Raw genomic sequence first — 12850 nt, 5'->3', positions numbered from 1 at the left:
CTTCTTCCTAGTGACCACAGAAACTGTCAATGGAGTGGCAACAATGGGAGTGGCTGATAGAAATTTTGAGAAATCTGATACATTCTTCTTTAAGATCACTCTGTCCCCCTCGCCTCCTCTAGGTGAGTACCTAAAGGGATAGAATCTGACCTTTGGCTACTCTGAACACCCATCACCAAACAGGGTAATGATATTCCTGGTGAACATGAGTTCACATGTGAAACTAACCTGATATCAGCAAGGACAAATGGAATAAATATAAATGAACAACATATACCACATGAATCTAAATTATTGGAAAAGAGTTAGAATTTAAAATAAACCTGATGAATATACTCAAGGTTATTGGGGAGGATATTAAGAATATGAAACATGGGATGAGAGGCAAGATGGCAGAGGAGTAGGAGACGTAGATTTCGTCTGGTCTCAGGAATTCAGCTGAACAGGGATCAAACCATTCTGAACACCTACGAACTCAAAAGGAGATCGAAGAGGAGAGTAGCAACAACTCTCTGAACAGAGAAGCGACCACTTACTGGAAGGTAGGACGTGCGGAGAAGTGAATCCGAGGCGATATTCAGGGGGATAGACGGTGGGGGAGGGGCCTCCGTCGGCCGCTTCTGGCAAGTGCTAGAGCCGCAGAGCACAAAACCGGAACTGTTAGAAGTCGGCTCCACTGAGGGACGTCGCTGCAGTGGCTAAGCGGGGGGTGGAATCCTCCCGGGACAGTGTGGTTTCAGGACCCTCGGGGTCACAGAAAGACCGGGGGAGCCTGAGTGTGGCAGAGCTCCCAGGTATCGGAGCGGGGAAGCCGGCTGCAGAGACGGAGCCGAGGCGCGGGCTCTCAGCTCGGGGTGGCCATAAACTGTGATCCGCGGCCCAGTCGGGCCGCTGCTCCTCCAGCAGGGACCCAACAAGCGTCAGAGCCGGGGAGACTCCCCTTCCTTCCTGGGGAGGAGCACCGCGGGAGCGCACCGCAGGGATCTGCTGGGTTTGGAGACTCCACACGGGGTCGGGTGCCAGGGATAGCAATGCTCGGTCACAGGCCAGGTGAACACGGACTGCGGCTGGAGACCGGGGACACGGGAGTGACTGTTTTTCTCTGGGGGCGCACTGAGGAGCGGGACCCCAAGTTCTCAGCCCCTCCGGGTGCAGATTGGGAGGCCACCATTTGTGCCCTGGTCCTCCAAGTCTGTACCGAGGGCTTGCAGGGAACAAAAGCTCCTGAGATCAAACCTGAGCAGCTTGCTTAGCCCCGACCAAAAAGGGTGGGGCAATTCAGCCTCTGGCAAAGACATTTGGAAACCACAGCAACAGGCCCCTCCCCCAGAAGATCAACATGAACAGCCAGCAAGCAAAGACCAAGTTTACCGATCAAGGAGAATGGGAGGACTCCAGCGCTATGGGAATACTGCACATAGAATTCATGGCTTTTTTTTACCATGATTCATTAGTTCATCAAAGTTAATTTTTGTTAACTGTTTTTTTTATTTTTCTTTTACCCTTTTTCAACCAATATCTTATCAATCTCTTTTTAAAAAAAAACATTTTTATTTTTCATTTTTAGAGTCAAATTTTATCCCTTCATAGTAGTTACCCTTATTTTTGGCATATATATATAAGTTGTACTCTCTTTAAAATTTTGAGATACAGTTTCTTCTAACAGATAAAAATATACCCTAAATCACTAGTGTATGGCTCTGTTCTAGTCTCCTGCCTGATCACATTCTCTCCCTTTTTTCTTTTCTTTTTTTTTTCTTAAATCTTCTTCTTTCCTTTTTCAAACAACTCCTTATCTTATCAAGTCCTTTTATAAAATCTTTTATAAAGATTTTATATTTATATTTTCATATATATAATTTAAATTTATATTATATATAAATTTAAAGAAAAATTTATAATTTTCATCTATACAGTCATCTTCCATCCCTTCATTGTATCAAACCTTATTTTGTACATATATGTCTTTCTTCCTTTAAAATTTGAGGAGGCACTTTTTTCGAAAAGACCAAAATACGCCCAAAATCTACTGTGTGGCACTGATCTATGCACTAGCCTGATCATGTTTGATCATAATCTGCTTTTTTGTATTGTTCTGTTTTTGTTTTTATTTTTTTTTCTTTTTTTTCTCTTTTTACTTTCTTTCCCTTTCTTTTCCCCTGGTTTCAGTCTTTTCTGATTTGTATACAGTATATTTGCTGGGGACGTTGTAAACCTGTTAGCATTTTGTTCTCTCATTCATCTATTCTCCTCTGGACAAAATGACAAGACGAAAAAAATCACATCAGCAAAAAGAACAAGAGGTAGTACCGTCAGACAGGGACCTACTCAATGCGGACATTAGTACGATACCGGACCTAGAGTTCAGAATCATGACTTTAAAGATACTAGCTGGGCTAGTGGAAGTTATTAGAGAAACCCTTTCTGGAGAAATAAAAGACCCAAAATCTAACCAAGTCGAAATCAAAAAGGCTATTGATGAGGTGCAATCAAAAATGGAGGCACTAACTGCTAGGATAAATGAGGCAGAAGAGAGAATCAGTGATATAGAAGACCAAATGATGGAAAATAAAGAGGCTGAGAAAAAGAGGGAGAAACAACTACAGGATCACGAGGGCAGAATTCGAGAGATAAGTGATACGATAAGATGAAACACTATTAGAATAATTGGGATCCCAGAAGAAAAAGAAAGAGAGAGAGGGGCAGAAGGTATATTGGAGCAAATAATAGCAGAGAACTTGCCTAATGTGAGGAAGGAAACAGGCATCAAAATCCAGGAGGCACAGAGAACCCCTCTCAAAATCAATAATAATAGGTCAACACTCCGACATCTAATAGTAAAACTTACGAGTCTCAGAGACAAAGAGAAAATCCTAAAAGCAGCTCGGGGGAGAAGAGATATGTAACATACAATGGTAAAAATATTAGATTGGCAACAGACCTATCCACAGAGACCTGGCAGGCCAGAAAGGACTGGCAAGATATCTTCAGAGCACTAAATGAGAAAAATATGCAGCCAAGAATACTATATCCAGCTAGGCTCTCATTGAAAATAGAAGGAGAGATAAAAAGCTTCCAGAACAAACAAACACAAAAGGAAATTGCAAACATGAAACCAGCCCTCCAAGAAATATTGAAAGGGGTCCTCTAAGCAAAGAGAGAGCCTAACAGCAGCAAAGATCAGAAAGGAACACAGACAACATAAAGTAACAGTAACCTTACAGGCAATACAATGGCACTAAATTCATACCTTTCAATAGTTACCCTGAATGTAAATGGGCTCAATGCCCCAATCAAAAGACACAGGCTATCAGATTGGATTAAAAAACAAGACCCATCAATATGCTGTCTGCAAGAGACTCATTTTAGACCCAAAGACACCCCCACATTAAAAGTGAGGGGGTGGAAAACAATTTACCATGTTAATGGACACCAAAAGAAACCTGGGGTGGCAATCCTTATATCAGAGAAACTAGATTTAAAAACAAAGACTGTAATAAGAGATGAGGAAGGACACTATATCCTACTTAAAGGGTCTATCCAACAAGAAGATCTAACGATTGTAAATATCTATGCCCCAAATATGGGAGCAGCCAAATATATAAGGCAATTAATAACAAAAGCAAAGAAACACATTGACAACAATACAATACTAGTGGGGGACTTTAACACCCCCCTGACTGAAATGGACAGATCATCTAAGCAAAAGATCAACAAGGAAATAAAGACTTTAAATGACACACTGGACCAAATGGACTTCACAGACAGATTCAGAACATTCCATCCCAAAGCAACGGAATACACATCTTTCTCTAGTGCCCATAGAACATTCTCTAGGATTGATCACATCCTAGGTCACAAATCAGGTCTCAACTGGTACCAAAAGATTGGGATAATTCCCTGCATATTTTCAGACCACGATGCTTTGAAACTAGAACTCAATCACAAGAGGAAAATCGGAAAGAACTCAAATACATGGAGGCTAAAGAGCATCCTACTAAAGAATGAATGGGTCAACCAGGAAATTAAAGAAGAATTTAAAAAATTCATGAAAACCAATGAAAATGAAAACACAACTGTCCAAAATCTTTGGGATACAGCAAAGGCAGTCCTGAGAGGAAAGTATATAGCAATACAAGCTTTCTCAAGAAACAAGAAAGGTCTCAAATACACAACCTAACCCTACACCTAAAGGAGCTGGAGAAAGAACAGCAAAGAAAGCCTAAACCCAGCAGGAGAAGAGAAATCATAAAGATCAGAGCAGAAATCAATGAACTAGAAACCAAAAGAACAGTAGAACAGATCCACGAAACTAGGAGCTGCTTCTTTGAAAGAATTAATAAGATTGATAAACCCCTGGCCAGACTTATCACAAAGAAAAGAGAAATGACCCAAATCAACAAAATCATGAATGAAAGAGGAGAGATCACAACCAACACCAAAGACATACAAACAATTATAAGAACATATTATGAGCAACTCTATGCTAGCAAATTAGATAACCTGGAAGAAATGGGTGCATTCCTAGAGATGTATCAACTACCAAAATTGAACCAGGAAGAAATAGAAAACCTGAACAGACCTATAACCACTAAGGAAATTGAAGCAGTCATCAAAAATCTCCCAACAAACAAAAGCCCAGGGCCAGATGGCTTCCCAGGGGAATTCTATCAGACATTTCAAGAAGAATTAATACCTAGTCTCCTGAAACTGTTCCAAAAAATAGAAATGGAAGGAAAACTTCCAAATTCATTTTATGAGGCCACAATCACCTTGATCCCAAAACCAGACAAACACCCCATCAAAAAGGAGAATTACAGACCAATATCCTTGATGAATATGGATGCAAAAATTCTCACCAAAATACTAGCCAATAGGATCCAACAGTACATTAAAAGGATTATTCACCACGACCAAGTGGGATTGATCCCTGGGCTGCAAGGCTGGTTCAACATCCGCAAATCAATCAACGTGATACAATACATTAACAAAAGAAAGAACAAGAATCATAGGATCCTCTCAATAGATGCAGAAAAAGCATTTGACAAAGTACAGCATCCCTTCTTGAACAAAACTCTTCAGAGTATAGGGATAGAGGGTACATACCACAATATCGTAAAACCCATCTACGAAAAACCTACAGTGAATATCATTCTCCATGGGGAAAAACTGAGAGCTTTTCCCCTAAGGTCAGGAACGCGGCAGGGATGTCCACTCTCACCACTTGTATTCAACATAGTATTAGAAGTCCTAGCCACAGCAATCAGACAACAAAAGAAATCAAAGGCATCCAAATCAGCAAAGAGGAAGTCAAACTCTCCCTCTTTGCAGATGATATGATACTTTATGTGGAAAACCCAAAAGACTCCACCCCAAAACTGCTAGAACTCATACAGAATTCAGTCAAGTAGCAGGCTATAAAATCAATGCACAGAAGTCAATGGCATTCCTATACACCCACAACAAGACAGAATAGAGACGAATCAAGGAGTCGATCCCATTCACAATTGCACCCAAAACCATAAGATACCTAGGAATAAATTGAACCAAAGAGGCAAAGGATCTGTACTCAGAAAACTATAAAATACACAGGAAAGAAATTGAAGAAGACAGAAAGAAATGGAAAAAAGTTCCATGCTCATGGATTGGGAGAACCAACATTGTGAAGATGTCAATGCTACCTAGAGCAATCTACACATTCAGTGCAATCCCCAACAAAATACCATCCACTTTTTTCAAAGAAATGGAACAAATCATCCTAAAATTTGTATGGAATCAGAAGAGACCCTGAATAGCCAGAGGAATACTGAAAAAGAAAAGCAAAGCTGGCGGCATCACAATTCCGGACTTCCAGCTCTATTACAAAGCTGTCATCATCAAGACAGTATGGTACTGGCACAAAAACAGACACATAGATCAATGGAACAGAATCGAGAGCCCAGAAATGGACCCCCAACTCTATGGGCATCTCATCTTTGACAAAACAGGGAAGAACATCCAATGGCAAAAAGACAGTCTCTTCAACAAATGGTGTTGGGAAAATTGGACAGCCACATGCAGAAGAATGAAACCGGACCATTTCCTTACACCACACACAAAAATAGACTCCAAATGGTTGAAAGACCTAAACGTGAGACAGGAGTCCATCCAAATCCTAAAGGAGAACACAGGTAGCAACCTCTTCGACCTCAGCCGCAGCAACTTCTTCCTAGAAACATTGCCAAAGGCACGGGAAGCCAGGGCAAAAATGAACTATTGGGATTTCATCAAGATAAAAAGCTTTTGCACAACAAAGAAACAGTCCACAAAACCAAAAGACAACCGACAGAATGGGAGAAAATATTTGCAAATGACATATCAGATAAAGGGCTAGTATCCAAAATCTATAAAGAACTTATCAAACTCAACACCCAAAGAACAAATGATCCAATCAAGAAATAGGCAGAAGACATGAACAGACATTTTTCCAAAGAGACATCCAAATGGCCAACAGACACATGAAAAAGTGCTCAACATCGCTCGGCATCAGGGAAATCCAAATCGAAACCTCAATGAGATACCACCTCACACCCGTCAGAATGGCTAAAATTAACAAGTCAGGGAACGACAGATGTTGGCGGGGATGTGGAGAAAGGGGAACCCTCCTACACTGTTGGTGGGAATGCAAGCTGGTGCAACCACTCTGGAAAACAGTATGGAGGTTCCTCAAACAGTTGAAATTAGAGCTGCCATTCGATCCAGCAATTGCACTACTGGGTATTTAACCCAAAGATACAAATGTAGGGACCCGAAGGGGTACGTGTACCCCAATGTTTATAGCAGCAATGTCCACAATAGCCAAACTGTGGAAAGAGCCAAGATGTCCATCGACAGATGAATGGATAAAGAAGGTGTGGTATATATACACAATGGAATATTATGCAGCCATCAAAAGGAAGGAGATCTTGCCATTTGCAACGACGTGGATGGAACTGGAGGGTGTTATGCTTAGTGAAATAAGTCAATCAGAGAAAGACATGTATCATATGACCTCACTGATATGAGGAATTCTTAATCTCAGGTACAAACTGAGTGTTACTGGAGTGGTTGGGGGTGGGAGGGATGGGGTGGCTGGGTGATAGACATCGGGGAGGGTATGTGCTACGGTGAGCGCTGTGAATTGTGGAAGACTGTTGAATCACAGATCTGTACTTCTGAAACAAATAACGCAACATATTTTAAGAAAAAAGAAAAAGAAGAAGATAGCAGGAGAGGAAGAATGAAGGGGAGTAAGTCAGAGGGGGAGTCGAACCATGAGAGATGATGGACTCTGAAAAACAAACTGAGGGTTCTAGAGGGGAGGAGGGTAGGGGCATGGGTTAGCCTGGTGATGGGTATTAAAGAGGGCACATTCTGCATGGAGCACTGGGTGTTATGAACAAATAATGAACCATAGAACACTACATGGAAAACAAATGATGTAATATATGGTGATTAACATAACAATAAAAAATAAAAAAAAAAGAATATGAAACATAGAGCAACAACTCCCTGAAGAGAAAAGGGACCACTTACTGGAAGGTAGGCCGTGCAGAGAAGTGAATCAGAGGCGATATTCGGGAGGATAGACAGCGGGGGAGGAGGCCAACGTAAACCACTTCTGCCAAGTGATAGCGCCGCGGAGCATAAAATCGGAACATTTAGAAGTCGGCTCCAGTGAGGGACGTCGCTCCAGTGGCCATGCGGGGGGTGGAACCCTCGTGGGTCAGTGTGGTCTCAGGACCCTCAGGGTCACAGAAAGACCGGGGGTGCCTGAGTGCAGCGGAGCTCCCAGGTGTCGGAGTTGGGAAGCCAGCTGCAGAGACACAGCCGAGGCACGGGCTCTCAGCTCCGAGTTGCCTTAAACTGTGATCCTCAGCACAGTCGAGGCACTGTTCCTCCAGCAGGGACCCAACAAGTGGCAGATCTGGGGAGACTCCCCTTACTCTCATGGGAGGAGCAGTGCGGGAGCGCACCGCAGGAATCTGCTGGGTTTGAGACTCCACTCGTGGTCAGGTGCTAGAGATAGAAACGCTCGGTCACAGGCCGGGTGAGCACAGAGTGCAGCCGGAGACCGGGGAGACGGGAGTGACTGCTTTTCTCCGGGGGCACACTGAGGAGAGGGACCCCGAATTCTCAGCTCCTCCGGGCAGAGATTGGGAGGCCACCATTTTCACTCTCGTCCTCCATAGCTGTACCAAGAGCTTGCCGGCAACAAAAGCTCCCGAGAGCAAAGTGGAGCGGATTCCTTAGACCAGACCAACAAGGGCAGGGCAATTCCGCCTCCGCAAAGACATTTGGGAACCACGAAAACAGGCCCCTCCCCCAGAAGATCAGCACGAACAGCCAGCCAAGACCAAGTTTACCGATCAAGGAGAATGGGAGAACTCCAGCGCTAGGGGAATACTGCACATAGAATTCATGGCTTTTTTACCATGATTCATTAGTCTTTCAAAGTTATTTTTTTAACTCTTTTTTTAAATTATTCTTTTTCCCTTTTTCAAACGCCATCTTATCAATCCCTTTTTTTTTTCCCGATTTCTTAGAGTTTATATATAGGGGAAGAGGACAGACAATAGATATGATAAATAGGTAATTTTGAACATATAATAGAAACAGAGTAAGTGTTTTGGAGAAAAAACAATAGAGTGATTGGGAATGCTCATTGGGTAAAGAGGGAAGTCCTCTTTCCTAATCTTTTTTTTTATTGTTATGTTAATCACCATATATTACATCATTAGTTTTTGGTGCAGTGTTCCATGATTCATTGTTTGTTCATAACACCCAGTGCTCCATGCAGAACGTGCCCTCCTCAATACCCATCACCAGGCTAACCCATCCGCCTACCCCCCCCAGAACCCTCAGTTTGTTTTTCAGAGTCCATCATCTCTCATGGTTCGTCTCCCCCTCTGACATACTCCCCTTTTCTTCCTCTCCTGTTATCTTCTTCTTTTTCTTTTTTCTTAAAATATGTTGCGTTATTTGTTTCAGAAGTACAGAACTGTGATTCAAAAGTCTTGCACAATTCACAGCGCTCACGTAGCACATACCCTCCCCAATGTCTATCACCCAGCCACCCCATCCCTCCCACCCCCAACCACTCCAGTAACACTCAGTTTCTTTCCTGAGATTAAGAATTCCTCATATCAGTGAGGTCATGTGATACATGTCTTTCTCTGATTGACTTATTTCACTCAGCATAACACCCTTCAGTTCCATCCACGTTGTTGCAAATGGCAAGATCTCCTTCCTTTTGATGGCTGCATAATATTCCATTGTATATATATACCACACCTTCTTTATCCATTCATCTGTCGACGGGCATCTTGGCTCTTTCCACAGTTTGGCTATGGTGGATATTGCTGCTATAAACATTGGGGTACACGTACCACTTCGGGTCCCTACATTTGTATCTTTGTGGTAAATACCCAGTAGTGCAATTGCTGGATCGAACGGTAGCTCTAATTTCAACTGTTTGAGGAACCTCCATATTGTTTTCCAGAGGGGTTGCACCAGCTTGCATTCCCACCAACAGTGTAGGAGGGTTCCCCTTTCTCCGCATCCCCGCCAACATCTGTCGTTCCCTGACTTGTTAAATTTAGCCATTCTGACGGGTGTGAGGTGGTATCTCATGGAGGTTTTGATTTGGATTTCCCTGATGCCGAGCGATGTTGAGCACTTTTTCATCGCCTGTTGGCCATTTGGATGTCTTCTTTGGAGAAATGTCTGTTCATGTCTTCTGCCTATTTCTTGATTGGATTATTTGTTCTTTGGGTGTTGAGTTTGATAAGTTCTTTATAGATTTTGGATACTAGCCCTTTATCTGATATGTCATTTGCAAATATTTTCTCCCATTCTGTCGGTTGTCTTTTGGTTTTGTGGATTGTTTCTTTTGCTGTGCAAAAGCTTTTGATCTTGATGAAATCCCAATAGTTCCTTTTTGCCCTGGCTTCCCGTGCCTTTGGTGATGTTCCTAGGAAGAAGTTGCTGCGGCTAAGGTCGAAAAGGTTGCTACCTGTGTTCTCCTTTAGGATTTGGATGGACTCCTGTCTCACGTTTAGGTCTTTCAACCATTTGGAGTCTATCTTTGTGTGTGGTGTAAGGAAATGGTCCGGTTTCATTCTTCTGCATGTGGCTGTCCAATTTTCCCAACACCATTTGTTGAAGAGACTGTCTTTTTGCCATTGGACATTCTTTCCTGCTTTGTCAAAGATAAGTTGACCATAGAGTTGAGGGTCCATTTCTGGGCTCTCGATTCTGTTCCATTGATCTATGTGTCTGTTTTTGTGCCAGTACCATACTATCTTGATGATGACAGCTTTGTAATAGAGCTGGAAGTCCGGAATTGTGATGCCGCCAGCTTTGCTTTTCTTTTTCAGTATTCCTCTGGCTATTCTGGGTCTCTTCTGGTTCCATACAAATTTTAGGATGATTTGTTCCATTTCTTTGAAAAAAGTGGATGGTATTTTGATGGGGATTTCATTGAATGTGTAGATTGCTCTAGGTAGCATTGACATCTTCACAATGTTGATTCTCCCAATCCATGAGCATGGAACTTTTTTCCATTTCTTTGTGTCTTCTTCAATTTCTTTCATGAGTATTTTATAGTTTTCTGAGTACAGATCCTTTGCCTCTTTGGTTAGATTTATTCCTAGGTATCTAATGGTTTTGGGTGCAATTGTAAATGGGATTGACTCCTTGATTTGTCTCTCTTCTGTCTTGTTGTTGGTGTAGAGGAATGGCACTGATTTCTGTGCATTGATTTTATATCCTGCTACTTAACTAAATTCCTGTATGAGTTCTAGCAGTTTTGGGGTGGAGTCTTTTGGGTTTTCCACATACAGTATCCTATCATCTGCAAAGAGTGAGAGTTTGACTTCCTCTTTGCCGATTTGGATGCCTTTGATTTCTTTTTGTTGTCTGATTGCTATGGCTAGGACTTCTAATACTATGTTGAATAGCAGTGGCGAGTGTGGACATCCCTGCCGCATTCCTGATCTTAGGGGAAAAGCTCTCAGCCTTTCCCCATTGAGAATGATATTCGCTGTAGGTTTTTCGTAGATGGCTTTTATGATATTGAGGTATGTACCCTCTATCCCTATACTCTGAAGAGTTTTGATCAAGAAAGGATGTTGTACTTTGTCAAATGCTTTTTCTGCATCTATTGAGAGGATCCTATGATTCTTGCTCTTTCTTTTGTTAATGTATTGTATCACGTTGATTGATTTGCGGATGTTAAACCAGCCTTGCAGCCCAGGGATCAATCCCACTTGGTCCTGGTGAATAATCATTTTAATGTACTGTTGGATCCTATTGGCTAGTATTTTGGTGAGAATTTTTGCATCCATGTTCATCAAGGATATTGGTCTGTAATTCTCTTTTTTGATGGGGTCTTTGTCTGGTTTTGGGATCAAGGTAATGGTGGCCTCATAAAATGAGTTTGGAAGTTTTCCTTCCATTTCTATTTTTTGGAACAGTTTCAGGAGAATAGGTATTAATTCTTCTTGAAATGTCTGATAGAATTCCCCTGGGAAGCCATCTGGCCCTAGGCTTTTGTTTCTTGGGAGATTTTTGATGACTGTTTCAATCTCCTTAGTGGTTATAGGTCTGTTCAGGTTTTCTATTTCTTCCTGGCTCAATTTTGGTAGTTGATACATCTCTAGGAATGCACCCATTTCTTCTAGGTTATCTAATTTGCTGGCATAGAGTTGCTCATAATATGTTCTTAGAATTGTTTGTATGTCTTTGGTGTTGGTTGTGATCTCTCCTCTTTCATTCATGATTTTGTTGATTTGGGTCATTTCTCTTTTCTTTTTGATAAGTCTGGCCAGGGGTTTATCAATCTTGTTAATTCTTTCAAAGAACCAGCTCCTAGTTTCGTTGATCAGTTCTACTGTTCTTTTGGTTTCTAGTTCATTGATTTCTACTCTGATCTTTATGATTTCTCTTCTCCTGCTGGGTTTAGGCTTTCTTTGCTGTTCTTTCTCCAGCTCCTTTAGGTGTAGGGTTAGGTTGTGTAATTGAGACCTTTTTTGTTTCTTGAGAAAGGCTTGTATTGCTATATACTTTCTTCTCAGGACTGCCTTTGCTGTATCCCAAAGATTTTGAACAGTTGTGTTTTCATTTTCATTGGTTTCCATGAATTTTTTTAATTCTTCTTTAATTTCCTGGTTGACCCATTCATTCTTTAGTAGGATGCTCTTTAGCCTCCATGTATTTGAGTTCTTTCCGCCTTTCCTCTTGTGGTTGAGTTCTAGTTTCAAAGCGTTGTGGTCTGAAAATATGCAGGGAATAATCCCAATCTTTTGGTACAGATTGAGACCTGATTTGTGACCTAGGATGTGATCAATTCTGAAGAATGTTCCATGGGCACTAGAGAAGAATGTGTATTCCTTTGCTTTGGGATGGAATGTTCTGAATCTGTCTGTGAAGTCCATTTGGTCCAGTGTGTCATTTAAAGTCTTTATTTCCTTGTTGATCTTTTGCTTAGATGATCTGTCCATTTCAGTCAGGGGGGTGTTAAAGTCCCCCACTAGTATTGTATTGTTGTCAATGTGTTCTTTGCTTTTGTTATTAATTGCCCTATATAATTGGCTGCTCCCATGTTCGGGGCATAGATATTTACAATTGTTAGATCTTCTTGTTGGATAGACCCTTTAAGTAGGATATAGTGTCCTTCCTCATCTCTTATTACAGTCTTTGTTTTAAAATCTAGTTTGTCTGATATAAGGATTGCCACCCCAGCTTTCTTTTGGTGTCCATTAGCATGGTAAATGGTTTTCCACCCCCTCACTTTCAATCTGGGGGTGTCTTTGGGTCTAAAATGAGTCTC

The sequence above is a fragment of the Eumetopias jubatus genome, unplaced genomic scaffold (genome assembly GCF_037043125.1).
Source record: "Eumetopias jubatus isolate StellerSeaLion01/CBP00866 unplaced genomic scaffold, mEumJub1_p1.0 scaffold_10, whole genome shotgun sequence".
Lineage (NCBI taxonomy): Eukaryota > Metazoa > Chordata > Mammalia > Carnivora > Otariidae > Eumetopias > Eumetopias jubatus.
The sequence above is the reverse complement of the archived record's forward strand: the minus strand, read 5'-3'. Positions refer to the sequence as shown.